The following is a 14,559-nucleotide window of genomic DNA, read 5'->3' as shown; positions in this document are numbered from 1 at the left end:
TTAGGGAATGGACGTTAGAGCAAATTCCTCAATTTATGCAAGCTAGAAACTAAAGAACATAAGAAATTGAAGAGATACTGTTCATATAACAACAAGGTAATGCCTCCATGGAGAAAGTCCAATTCTCACATCCTTGGGATATCAAATGAATTTTGCGCACTTTATTATGTTCCTTTAACACGGATAAAAATTGAAGAATCATGAAATAGAACACCACCTTCCAAGATAAATCTGCACTAGACACTCACTCATCCTCAAAATAAGAAATTAACACAATGTGTGAGATTGTACATGTTAGGGAGTGAAATGATGTAGCAAGATTCCTACAGTATGGCACACTAGATACCGAAAAAGTAATTTAGTAGTGTTGTTTTCCTCAGGGGCAGGAGAAACACATGTACAGCTGACCCACGGATATTGCATAATCCTGAAAGAATTAAATAGATTAAACGTTACCGAGATAAATAGGCAAACCCTTTTCTACATCTGGATATTTCAGTATTAACAATGAACTAGGAAAACCTATAATGCATTGCATATGCTAGACTCCCTGCACGTAAAGACTTGCGTTATTAGTTCCAACAATTGTGCTACCAATTAGAAAAATAACAATCACTTCAAAGACATTCTCAAATTTTACCTCCTGATTGAAATATCCAGATGACCAAGATATCCTGAAGTTACGCAGAAGCAGCCATACCCGTTATACCACAAACGGATACCTAAGCTTCTGCAAAGAAACACCCAATCAACAATAGATTTCAGATATCTTAACAAATTAGAAGTTACATCAGATCTTTACCTGCGCTTTCCGTAGGGCGTATACTCGACAGTAGACAACAGAGTTGCAGCAAGCTTACGTTAAGCAATTTTCCTCGCACACCAGGATCAACTGCATACATCAAACACTTCCTATCAATGACTAGCGCCAATTTGGGTCTAGAGACGATCCTAAGAGATGTTGTGCCTCCTCAAGACATCTCTTCAGCTCTTGTTTAACATACTCTCTAATAACGCGTGCAATCTCCATAGGATCACCCGAACAGAAATTACAAAATTGTTTATCGAGGATACAGTCTAAGTTGAAGGCATTTTATCCTCTAAATATGCACTGTTTGGAACCACTGAAATGCTGCTTACCCAATCTTCAACCTCCCTAATCGCAACAGTTTCTGAACTTATAATGAACTGCTTCATATCATTGTTGATCAAGCTACAAGCTGGATTTACGGAAACCAAGAGACGACTAAATCATTTACTTAGGTGCCGTAGGGAGCAAGGCTAATTGATGACCGACAGATACAGACAAGATATAAAGTACTTCACTCACCATAAGCTATATTTATTGCTGTTTCCATCTTATACCCTGTTAAAACTCATATTTTGATTACAGCTCTAGCAAGAGTCTCCATGCAAGTAGATACCCCTTCTTGAAGCTTGTCTTCTATAGCAGCGCACCGAATCTAAGATCCTTCTCTATCAACTTTGCTACCAACAGAAGGTCAACAATTAATAGAGTATCTCAATAAGATGAACAGTAAATAATGTCTACAAAGGAAATGTACCTCATCCAACTATTTTTCACGGTCTCGTAGAGAAGACTTTGCTTTGATGAATTTTTCGTTCCAGCATTCATACAATTCAATACTTAAATCTCTTTATGCCAGGCAAAGTGTGCGTAAACCTGCAGAACCATAATGTTCCAAGTGTTCCCTAGTGATGTTCTTTATGCCATTATTCCCATCTGCCATTGGAAGTATCAGCGCCCTCTGAAGACTAGAACCATAGGTTTCTCTGATCAGTTTAATTTGATTCTTCATAAGCAATCACTTAATTTTCCTTAAAGCAGTAAGACTTGTGAAAAATTACCTTGCAGTACAAAACAAGCTTGCCATCTGGATACCGACATAAAACAGACTGACGCTTCCTTGTACTATATGACAAAGATAACTATCAAGATCTAACAAAATATTTAAATCACAGTTAAAAAAAAATAGAAGAGGTCAGAAACCCAACCTATTGAATTGTAGAACATGTAAAATATCATAAGACACATCTTGAATTCCTCCAATCTTTTCGAGATGTGATTCACGGACCATGATTGATGTTGGTGTTCGCCTGAGATAAAATTAGTACACACACATGGTGCAATAGTCAAGAGCAAGTTCCCTGATCTCGCTTCTTTTCAACAATAAATTTTTATTAGAGATGAAGAAAATAAAATGAGTCAAAGTTCCCTTCTAGGGGATAACTAAGGTTTAATACTTTAATTAGAATGATTTTCATGTTGTTTCTCATTCTCAAGATATAATGACAGACTGAAAAGCTTGACAGTAGCAGCAAACCCTCTAAGTTAATTTGGATATCAACCAAGCGGATCTCAAACATTAAAAGCACTTGGTGCATCATGAATAGCCACATAGTTGGAGTTGTTAAGTTTCTAAGATGCAATCATTTATCCTGACAAGGGTACATTTAAGATGTTGTAACCAAGTATACACGAACTGATGTATTATTTCCCAGTTAAAGCATAACTGACATACAAGATATTACCTGTACAGAAAGAAGCGAAAGTTCTTTGCGACAGCGAGCAGAGCAGCCTCGTCATGAGAAGCAGCCTGATATGTGATATTTTCTGGGGATTCTGAATACCCAAGCAGAAAGAGATGTCTAAATATTTAACCATTATTATTTTAATACAATTTACTGACTACTGAGAAACATTAAATAGAGGCAGAAGGACTGACAAACAAAATGGGAAAGTCGATTCTTCTGGCATCAAAGCCTCACAAGTCTCATCATTGATTACTTATATTAAGTACTATCAACTTCACATATATTGTAATTGTAACACTAACTTTTCGTCATTAGAAAGATACCGTGTAGGGGAAAATGTACATTTCTTAATGCATTTGACGTGGGAAGTATAAAAAAAGCGAACAATGTAAGCCATCTCATGAATGAAAAAAAACCTTTAAATCAAAGAAATTGACCTTGGCAACGGATTTTCCAGAAAAAAAAATCATCCTGCAGTATTCAAAAAAAAACATCATCCTGCAATTATTTTTAAAGTGACAACCAACATCTAACTAGTAGGGATGGAAACAAAAAATTCACATTCTAATCACATAAGCATCCATTAAATTACCCTACAGGCATCAGAGTAAGGCTCATTCCTCCAAGCAGCGAAGCCTAACATCATCAAAATTGAAACCTTTCTCATGAACGGCGTTAGATGATCTTGTTACCTGTAAAAAGTTGGATAACGGGGAAACAGAACAAAGAAACGTAAATTTTATTTTCATTTTTACAGAAGGTTCCCAACTCCTACGTATACTCTTCTACTTGTAAACCATAGCAACGTTTTTTATTTCATTGATACCATGCCCATATGTTTCTCCATCGATAGAGCACTTAAAAACTCATCGGATCTCATAGAAAATTTCCGGTTAGTGTCAAAATTTTACAAATCCATGGAAATGATAAAAATAAGATGTAATTGTATTGAACAAGATTACTAAAACATAATGAAGCATAAAATGACGTATATAACGGATTAACGGAATCTAGTTTGAAGGGGTATCAACAATTACAAAGTTACATCCTGGGGTAAATTGAATAACTTCTTGACAATAACACGCAAAAGATAACATTCTTACAAAAAAGAGCTATTAGTTAACAAACTTTATTAGTTTGAGAAGGTATCGTCAACTACGTAGTTATATCAGGAGTGATACTAAGATAAAATCAATTTAATACTTAAGTCATGGGGCAACTCGATCGCATAGATTTACGAAACATTAAAAACGTAACATGAAAATCAAGAGATACCTAAGAAATATCAAGATGAAAAAGATAAAGGAAGGATATGTGTGTTTAGTTTTAAGTTCTCTAGATTTTGTGCTAGATTTCCATTATGCGGGTTGAAATTTCCATCACGTCGATGGAAACTTTGAAACTGCCAACAATTTTCGGTCGAAATATTGCACGAAATAGTTATAAGTGCGATTTCGTGCATCGAATCTAAATGTTGGAAATATTTCGCAAATTTCCATCGAAATTTCGCGAAATTCCATTCCTTGATTCCAGGACGACTTTGCTAAAATGGAAGTAATATTCCCTCATAACTAAGAAATTTAGAATAACACATATATGCAACCAAAGATCACAATCCCGAAAATGAAATTGCATAGCCATATCAGTGCTATTGGGATTTTTGAAAGACAGATATTATCAATATTATACAAGAATTGAAAGAAATGGAATGAAAAACAAGGAATCAACCGAGCTAGCAAATAAGAAGGGAGAGGCACTGTTAATTCCAGTCAGGTATAAAATGTATAAGGAACTAGTAACAACTCAATCTCCCAGCATTAATAAAACTGAATGAAGAAAAACAAAGTAATTTATCCCTTCTTGCACAAAAAGATCCGTATAGTTAAAAGCAAGGAATGAAATTTCGGTTTCGTTGGAAATTTCGGTTTTGGTGGAAATTTCGGTGGGTCTAAAAGTAAAAATGTTTCCGTCTGTGTGGAAATCTTATAAATCTATATAAATGACAGAAATATGATGCAACTATGCATAACAAGATTATTAAACCATAATGAAGCATACAAATGATGTATCTAACGGATTAACATTATCTATTAATTTGAGGGAGTATTAACAGTTACACAGTTACCTCCGAGGGCAAATTGAATAACTTTTTGGCTATAACACTTAAAAGATAACATTCTTACTGAAAATAGTTAATAGTTAACAAACTATGTTAGTTTGAGAAGGTATTGATCATGGGTGTTACTAAGACAAAATCAATTTAGGCAGTTAAGTCAGGTCGTAAATATTCAAATAGATTTAAAATACATTAAAAACGTAACATAAAAATCAAGAGATATCTTCGAGAAATGAAGAGGAAAAAGATGAAGGAAGAGATATGATTCTAGTATTAGTTTCTCCAGGTTTTTTGATAGATTTTTATCATGTCAGTCAAATTTCCATCATGTCGTCCGAAATTTTGAAATTTTCAACAATTTCGGTGAAAATTTCGATCATGTCGGTGGAAATTAAGCAGGAAATAGTTGTAAAGTGTAATTTCGTGCCCCTAATCTAAATTATGGAACGTTTCGCGAAATTTCAGTGAAATTTCGGGAAATTTCATTCATTGCTTAAAAGGTCTATAGAACAACAGTATAGCATGATTTATGAGGTCTTCTTCCCTAAGATTGCTTACAATTTTTTTCTTTAAATGACAATGCAAAATTTGCAGCTTCAATCTCCTACTTGCTGAAATGTGTAAAGACAATTCATCATTAAATAATTTAAGACATTTTATTAATGTCAATTCGCCATTTATCTCAGATGTCTCTCACAAAACAAATGTCCAAGAGCAGATTTGCAGTTTAAATTGAGGTACAACCTGGTTATCGTGTAAAAGAAAAGAAATAAAAACTTTATTAAACAAAGGATCCAACTGCCTGCTTACCTCTTGCTTCTTTAGTCGCGAATGAGGTAACTCACTTTTCGACTGAAACGACCCAATCTCATGAGAGCAGAATCCAAAGTTTCAACATGATTGATTGCAGCTATAACCTGAATATCACAAAAACCCTCAGAACCCAATCTCATGTGTAATTACTTCTAAGTTCCAACACATTTCGCGGCAATGATACCTTATTGAAGACACTGAAAGCGGGAGCAGATTTAAAAACACAGAAATAAAACAACATGTTCTTAGTTTCCTCAACAACCACGACACTGAGAAGAGTTAAAACAACTCACAGCATTCAATAACAGCATATATACGCTCCAAGAAATCAGATTTCAGTCCCCGATACGAAATTACGCAGCCATATTCAGTGCTATTGGATCTGAAAGACAGATACAATATCAATATTAGACAAGCAAACTCGGAGAAATGAAAAGAAAAGTAAGGAATCAACCTTGCTAGAAAGTAAGGACGGCGGACAGTGTATTAAATTCAGTTAGTTATATGATGTATAAGGAACAACTCCATTTCCCTGGATTTATAAAAATACAAAATATAGGACCCGTAAAATTTCCACAAATGAGCTGCAAGGAGTCAGATTTGTTAGCGTGCTTAAATAAAACCAGTAACAGTCAATTGGATATCAAATATATGTAGTCGATAAACGAAGTGGATTTCAAAGCTACGTGGTCAATCAATAAAACTAGTTGCAAAGCTACATAGTCTAGTAAATTTCTGTGTAGGATTTTAGCTAGGAAAAGCTTCAGACAGGTTGATTATCAATTATACAAAAATTGAAAGAAATGGAATAAAAGGCAAGGAAACAACAATGCTAGCAGGTAAGAAGGGCAAGACTGTTAATTTCAGCCAGCTATAAACTGTAAGACTAGCAACAACTCCATCTCCCTGAATTTGTAAACTCGAACAAAGAAAAACAGATGCAATCTAGCCCTAATTGCACAACAAGATCCGTACAGTTTAAAGGTCTATAGAACACCAGTATAGAAAGATTTATGAGGTCTTCTTCCCTAAGACTGCTTATAATTTTTTCTTCAAATAACTAAGCCAAATTTGCAGCTTCAATCTCCTACTTGCTGAAAACGTGTAAGACAACTGAATATCAAATAGTTACCAAATTTTCTTAATGGCAATTCCCCATTTATCTCAAATGTCTCTCATAAAACAAATGTTCAAGAGTCGATCTGCAGTTTAAATTGAGGTACCAGCTTGGTTATCGTTCAAAGAAATAAAATAGAAGTGTTGTTAAATAAAGAATCCAACTGCCTGGTTACCTCTTGCTTCTTCAATCAAACGAGGGAACTCACTTTTCAACCGAAACGACCCGATCGCATTAGAGCAGAATCCAAATTTTCAACATGATTGATTGCAGCTATAACCTGAATATCACGAAAACCCTCAGTAAAATATTTTTACTAAAATGTGAAAGGTAGACATTCTAGTTTACTATCCTTATAACGTGGCAAACACAAATAAAGGCCGATAAAACGTTAATATCCTTATAACGTAAGTTTTATCCAATATGCATTAATTTTGGCATTAAATCATTAAGACAGTTCAATCTTTTCTGACACCTAGGATTACCTTAGTTGGGAACTTATTATTTTGATCCCTAGTTGTGAATTAGAAACTTCCTGCAGATAAACCAGGACATGTCAGTCAATATAATGATGCAACTAGAACAAAACTCACACATGAATCCCCCGTCAAAGGTGATTTATTATCACAGGTTACATTTGAATCAAGAGGGTCTAATTTGCTCGTACTCGAGAATATATTCACATTAAACTTGGCATCCTTCTTTTTGTACTCGTTCACCTTCACTTTCAATACCCAAATCACTTTCAATATCAAAATCCTAAAGACAACTGAACCAAAGTATGATTGAGAGCTTCAACTTCAAACTCACTTAATAAAGGGAAACTGACTTTCATGCATTTATTTCTCTTCGAAAATAAATTCTTGGTCGGAGGTAAGTGGATGAACTCATGAATATAACTAAAACATATCAATCGATAAAATAAAAACAAAAGTTATCAATCTTTATTCAGAAGAGTAGTACAACATGTAAACTATCCATGAATTTGCATGTGTAGTACCTCTAAATTGTTACATGAAATGATCAAGCTAATTGCTCGTTTTTTTTCGAAATCTTTGGAAATAAGAAAACATGTTTCCGCCTGCATTAACGCCAGATGGATAAATGAGATATACCACTTTCAGAAGCCACAATCAGAAACCCTTCAAGCTTCAAAGCTCTGGTAGAACATCATGCCTCTAACAACAAACCTGAAATACTGCATAAGACTAGGAGTAGTAGTTAATATCGACTTAACTGAAAATACTAGTTTATAAACTACCAGCTATGCATTGTGTTTGTCCTTCTAAGGGGACTGTCGGAGATTCAACATATTCTCCAAGTTCGTTGGCACAACAATTGTAAATTCTCTGGCAGCAAGTGATTGCAGCTGCGTAATTTGTTAGTATCACATTTTAATACAAAGAGAAATGAAGCGGAAAATGATATACAGGGATACAACAAGAAGTTTCATTTGAGCACAAGCAAAAAAGTTGACTTAATCATACTCTGCCATATTCAGTGCTACTGGGACCTGAAAGACAAATAGTTATCAAGACTATATAAGCACATTAGAAGAAATGAAATGAAAAGTGAGGAATTAATATTGCTAGCAAGTAAGGAGGGCAACCAATGTATTACCTTCAGTCTGTTAAAAGATGTATAAGGACCTAGTAACAACTCCATTTCCCTGGATCGAAATAATACAAACAACAAAAACAGAGGAAATTTAATCCTACTTGCACAGTAAGACCCATAAAATTTCTTCGAAATGAGAACATCGGCAAAAGCTGCAAGGAATCAGATCCCCTAACATGCTTAATTGACAATAACAATCAACTAGATGTCTAACCTATGCAGTCTAACAACGAAAAAGAATTTCAAAGCTGCACGGTCAATCAATAGATGTGATGATTTCAAAGCTAAGCAGTCCAAACAATTTCTTTATAGGATTTTAGCATTTGGAAAAGCAAGTTATGTTTGCATGTAAGAGCGAAAGAATTCACGTGTCAAGTAAGAAAATAATAGTGAGTGAGTCACAAACAAGCACGGCAATAACACACATGCATGCACCTCATCTAGGAACAATTACAAGAAAACACACAAACAAGTACAACAAACACACAACGCACAAACACAAAAGAAAGCTCCGACCTACATCACAAACGCTTATACAAAGGCAAACACCAAACATAAACAGATACACCATAAAAAACCACAACAACAAGCGCAAGCAGAAACAAAAACACATATTACTGGCTCGCCGAAAACGAGATTAGGGACCATGAGCCAAGCACTACAAACAAGCTAATTGAATAAACCAGTACAAAATCACTAGTTCACTAAAAGAAACCCTTATTTTTGGAAAGGGCGTAAAATCTTAAGAAGCGCTCAGTGCTTGCCTAGGTGTAAAGGATGGTCATCCGACCGAAGAAAGCTAAACACAAACACAAGCACAAACACAAACCAAGGAATGAAACTTCGGTTTCGGTGGAAATTTCGGTCGGTCCAAAAGTGGAAACGTTTCGGGTCAGTGCAGAAATTTTACATATTTAAGAAAACCACATAAATATAAAATAATTGTACATTACAAGAATTTTTAACCATAATGAAACATTAAAAAGGTGTAATTGTACATTCTTAGTGTCAACTGTTAAAATAATTGATAAATGGGGCAAACATGAAAAAAGTTAACAAAAATTTAACCAAGTCCGTTAATTTTAAGGAGGTATCAGCAATAAAATAATAAGTGTGGTGTATCAACAAAACATATTTCAAAGAAAGTCTTAAAAGCGCCCCTTTTAGAGTTAAAGGCGCCTCTTTTTTTGCCTTGAGGGAGGCGCCTTTGACACTTATAGAGGGCGCCTTCAAAATGACCCAATAGATTAGGGTTTCCAGACCAAATTTTTTCCTGTTGTTCTACCTCTCGCCGCCGGCCCACCTTTCTCTCTCTAGGATTTCTAAAACTTGTGATTTCAAAGCTTTCCATCTCCAATCTTCTCACACTAGTTGTAGTTCTCATGGAGAAGATGAAGAATAATAAAATAGAGAAGAAATTTTTAAGAAATCTACCAAAAAGTGGAGAAGAAATGATGCAAATCTGCTTGTTTTCGTTAAATTTCGTATATTTCGAAATCTAAACCGAAATATCGCAAGATTTCGATGGAAATCCTGCACGACATTTATGTAAGTGACTTTTCGTTTCGTTGATCTGAAAAACCGACATATTTCGGCAATTTCGACCGAAATATGTCGATTTTTCATTCCTTGACACAAACACAAACAGAAAAACAACGACCAGCTCAACCACAATCACAAACACAGACACAACTACAAACACAAAGACAAACACAATCACAAAGACAAACACAAACAAAAACAAAAACGCAAACACAAGCCCAATTACAAACACAAACACATGTAATGAATCAAAAAGAAACACAAACACATGCACCTACAAACATAAGCACAAATACAAGCAAAAGCGAACACAACTAAAAACTCAAACTCAAAAAATAGCACAAAAGCAACCAAATAAAAACACCCCAAAAGACTATCTTTTACCAAACTAATATTAATTTTTCCTCTTCAAACACAACCAATAAAATTAAGACGCTCGAAAGCAATATCCCTATCTATTGATACGATGGTTTCCCATGTATGACTTGACAACATCATCCCACTTTTGTGCATACTTCAAAACAGCGAGAATACATAAAAACATTAATACATAAGAGCATTTTAACAACTACCAAAGCGAAAGTGTAAAAACTCAAATTGGGGGTTTTCAGGATGCTCAATCAACGCTTACAATCGGAAATATAGAGACAATAAATATTGGTTTAAAGTTTGAACATAAAGGGTTCCTCTAACTGAACATCCAAATGTGTTGAGCGTATGTTAGTACACGACAACAACCAAGGGAGCAAAACTTGATTATTAATCTGACATAGTGCCATAGCCAAATTTAGCAAATATCAGCTTAAACCAAAACGTGCTGGTATGCAATCTTATCTTGTAAAGATATGATATATAACTCATGATTGTCATGATGATTATTTAAGCATATAAGAGAATAAAACAAGAAGATAATGGTCTGGGTTTGCCTTTTTGGAGCTTACATTTTCAAACTTAACTTCCTTAGATAAGAAACATTCCTCCAAGTCTGAGCTTCGTGATATGGGCAGTCATCCTAGGTAGACCCAGAAAAATTTCATTGTGGGGGCACTTTTAGTTATCATAAAAAAAATTCGAAATCGTCCAAAAATTTCGATGTGACATCCGAGCGGGTAATTTTTTTACATTCATTGACATTCTACGCCAATTCAACTCAGTTAATTTATGAGTTGTGTCGACTGTAATCAATATAAATAATAGTCATATTCACATTCGAATTATATAAAGCAGATAAGGAAAGATATAGGGCATACTCAATCTAGAAAAATAATCAAAAATTTACATACACACATACACACACACACACATATATATTATATATATATATATATATATATATATATATATATATATATATATATAAAGAGAGAGAGAGAGAGAGAGAGAGAGAGAGAGAGCTTTAACAATGTTAACGGGAGTCACTATGGAATTTACCAAGAAAAAGGCTAACCCGTGAATACACTTGTAAATAGGGGCTAAAATGGAGGAACATTGGGCTAAAACCATAGATAAGTAAAAAATTAGGGGGCAATATGAATTTACCCTTGGAAAAACATAAAAAAATGATGCGGATTAGGGGAATCGAACCCAAGAGCTAAAATGCGTATAACCAAAGCTGACACCACTACAACAACTCGACTTGGATGATAAACAATTGGGTTGTTTCTTATTTATTAGAAGTTTATTCTAGGTGAAACACTGAAATACTAGACTCTGATATTTGGGACCTGTGGGGGCATGTGACCCCACAGGTCCCAACGTGGGTTTGCCCCTGGGTAGACCCCACCAAAGGCTTATTTGATCAAAAGGGAATCTAAGAGGCCAAACTGATGAAGTTTGGGCAAAAACAAAAAAAAAGTGAATCTGGTCTCACCGGTTCACGTATTGTAGCTTTACTTTAGCAGTTCGACATCTTTTCTTATTAAGTTTTAATACTAGGGGGATATCTTTCACCACCAACCTAAGATGTGTTTGTTTATTGGGGTAATATTGCAGTTGCTAAAAGGAAGGAGGATAATGGAGAATAAGTCCTCATGCGATGGTTTTGGGGCAGTACGGAAAGAGAGGAACAACGCTATCTTCAAAGGCTGCCAGGTCAAGCCTGATTCTCAAGTTATTTATCCATATTTGGAAAATTTATGGAGATTTAATAATGAAAGACGAGATTGCTAGAAGATGCAAATTGTACTAGAATAAGTAATCCATAGTTCCATACCACCGATTTTCTGGAGCCGGAATCCTAGAAGATTAAGTCAGATATACAAGTTTTGCACCCCTAGGATTGTACAAGTGTTCTGAGCTGTTATGAGAAGATATACAAGTTTTGCACCCGTAGGATTGTACAAGTGTTCTTAACAGTCTTATTTCAGCAAACCCCCCAACATGTACCGCAGTTTCCTTTTATTCCATTTTACCTACTAAAGTCTAACCTCATATCAGCTCATAACATGCATAAAGGTTGTCTGTCCTTTACCTTTTCTGAAATTGCGTGGTATACCCTTCACTCAACTCATCAACGAACTTCCACCTGTGGTATCATGTGACAAACCTCTAGAAGTCTACTATACCTACAATTTTAATTAGTTGACCATAACTCGAGATCCCACTACCATGACTCATGTAACTCTATAAGTTATGTCCCTACAGCGTATGTTTTTGCAGCATAACTTAATTTGAACATAAAATCAATAAGATACCTGGGCTGCTTTGATTCCTCTTCCTAACAATTTGCATTCCTGACACAACTTACGAGGAAATCATACTTAAAACTGAAAATTCACAAACAACCATGGACAACAACTTTTAAGCACCAAAACATTGAAAGTGCACAAGAATAAATCTGCCTTTTGTCAGTTTCCCCCGGAACCAAGTTTAAATGATATATAACAACGGTACTGTCAGTACATGTACTCTTCCAATGAGGAAATTGTCTTCCATATCCAGAGTTTTTAGCATTTGAAGAAGAGATTAGTTATCACTATTATACAACAACAGTACATATACTCTTCCAATGATGAAATTGTCTTCCATATCCTTTCGTCTGAAGGATGGATTGTAATAACTTCGGCCTAGTATCAAATGTATAAGAAACTAGTATTAACCTGGCATTAACCTACTCATTTGGCCCTTCATGGATTGTATTAACTTCAGCTCTTGCTTTCTTTCTTGAATATATAAACTCAAATTTTCAAAAAAAAAATAATGTTTGTTCCACAACCTACAAGGTGAGGCCCCATTAGTTATAACAACAATCAATTTTTAAGGAAAGAAATGTTGAGTTAACTCATACCTCTTTTTGGCCGTCCAATAGCCTGATCCGTCTCATCCATTTTCTTCTCCCCACAAATGATAAGCTCTTGATTAGACATTGTTGAAAAAATAATCAAGACAAATATATGATGCATTCATGAAACACAAAGAGTCTCTAGGAGCCAGTCTAGGGTTCTCCCTCTTATTTATTGCAAGGCAACTTAACTGGAAAAGGAAAGAAATTGAAATTGTCCTCTAATCAGTAACCAGTCAGCAGTCAACTTCATCAAATTAAACCGAATCCTAGAAAGTGCATCAAGTCTGACTCAGTTCACTAAAGTTAAAAGACATAAACTTTGTTGCCAAAATATGTGCTCGAGGGTTGCTTGTGTTGCCTAAAAGCAAATGCATCAAGTGTTATCTATCTTACCCAAATCCTTTTTGCTCCTGAAAAGGATAAACCAAGTTGTAGTAAGCATTCCTATAGAATATAACCAACACAATGGGCTTCTTATGAAAATGTTAAAAATGTCAAAATCTGTCCTTTTTGCTTTTGTTATTGTATATGATTTTATGTATGGCAAAAAGAATAAGTAAATTTATTTAAAAGATCCTAACTTCCTAATAATATTGAATGAAAAAGCAGGCACTAAATGTTTGAGGTTATTATTCGGTATGCAGAGGCATGAAAGTAACAAATCAAGTCTCATCTAATACGATTTGAATATTTTCCCAGGCTCTAGGTTCACTACTACCTCCGCTCCATATCAAAGAGCTAACTATCTTAAGGTCAATGTTAGCGGTATATGTGCAGTAACACCAAATTGATCAGAACCTGTAGACCAAAACTAAATAGAAGCAAGGTCTGCAAGTTAGGCAATAAGTACACAAAGTCGGGCTCCTCCCGCTTATCATAATAAAAAAAAACATTTATTTAAACAAGTTAAACAGCTAACCAGCGACTGCTTCCAGAGCTCAGGCTAGTTCCCAGTTTCCTCATCTTCACTTTGGGGATAAAAATCTCTGATCAACCAAAATGAAAAGGAGAAAGATTGAACATTTTATGAACTTATTCAGTTGCCACTAGAAAGAAATATTTGTCAACAAGCTCGGAATATTTGATAGATAACAAGTTTATACATTTCCTATACAACAACATGTATTCTAGACTAAATGAAAGTTGAAACTAGCGCCAAAGTATAGTAAGAGCAAAGACATGAACACAACTTCAAACACCAATGTAATTGGAGGGAATAAAACACACACTACTGAAATAGATTAAACATACCCTGTCGACACTCTCATCATCTCTGTAAATTCCTCCAACTACTTACATTGTTTGTTGGTAGATTAGTCTTATCCAGCTTCTACAAGCAATTTATGTAGAACGCGACAAGTTAAACTTGATCACTTTTTTACTTTTCATGGATTCATGAAATCATCGACATATCAGTTCCCTGTAGAGAGAGTGCATTAATGTTTTTATAGTATTTTATCAGTAATGCGAGAATATGATCATATTGACAGTGTCTAAAGAGATGAAGAAAGAATT

General features: G+C 34.9%; 1 long non-coding RNA gene across 1 annotated transcript; it reads right to left on the bottom strand.

The window, feature by feature from the left end:
• Window positions 1-13,362: 13,362 nt before the first annotated feature.
• On the bottom strand, window positions 13,363-14,354 carry LOC147537973 (uncharacterized). Its single transcript, XR_015224820.1, has 3 exons — window positions 14,296-14,354; window positions 13,964-14,028; window positions 13,363-13,454 (listed from the first exon to the last, which is right to left on the bottom strand). It is a non-coding gene; the product is annotated as an uncharacterized LOC147537973 (long non-coding RNA).
• Window positions 14,355-14,559: the final 205 nt, after the last annotated feature.

Source organism: Eschscholzia californica, unplaced genomic scaffold, assembly GCF_041429995.1.
Source record: "Eschscholzia californica isolate CP2 unplaced genomic scaffold, dmEscCali1.0.p SCAF_5, whole genome shotgun sequence".
Lineage (NCBI taxonomy): Eukaryota > Viridiplantae > Streptophyta > Magnoliopsida > Ranunculales > Papaveraceae > Eschscholzia > Eschscholzia californica.
The sequence above is the reverse complement of the archived record's forward strand: the minus strand, read 5'-3'. Positions and strand labels throughout refer to the sequence as shown.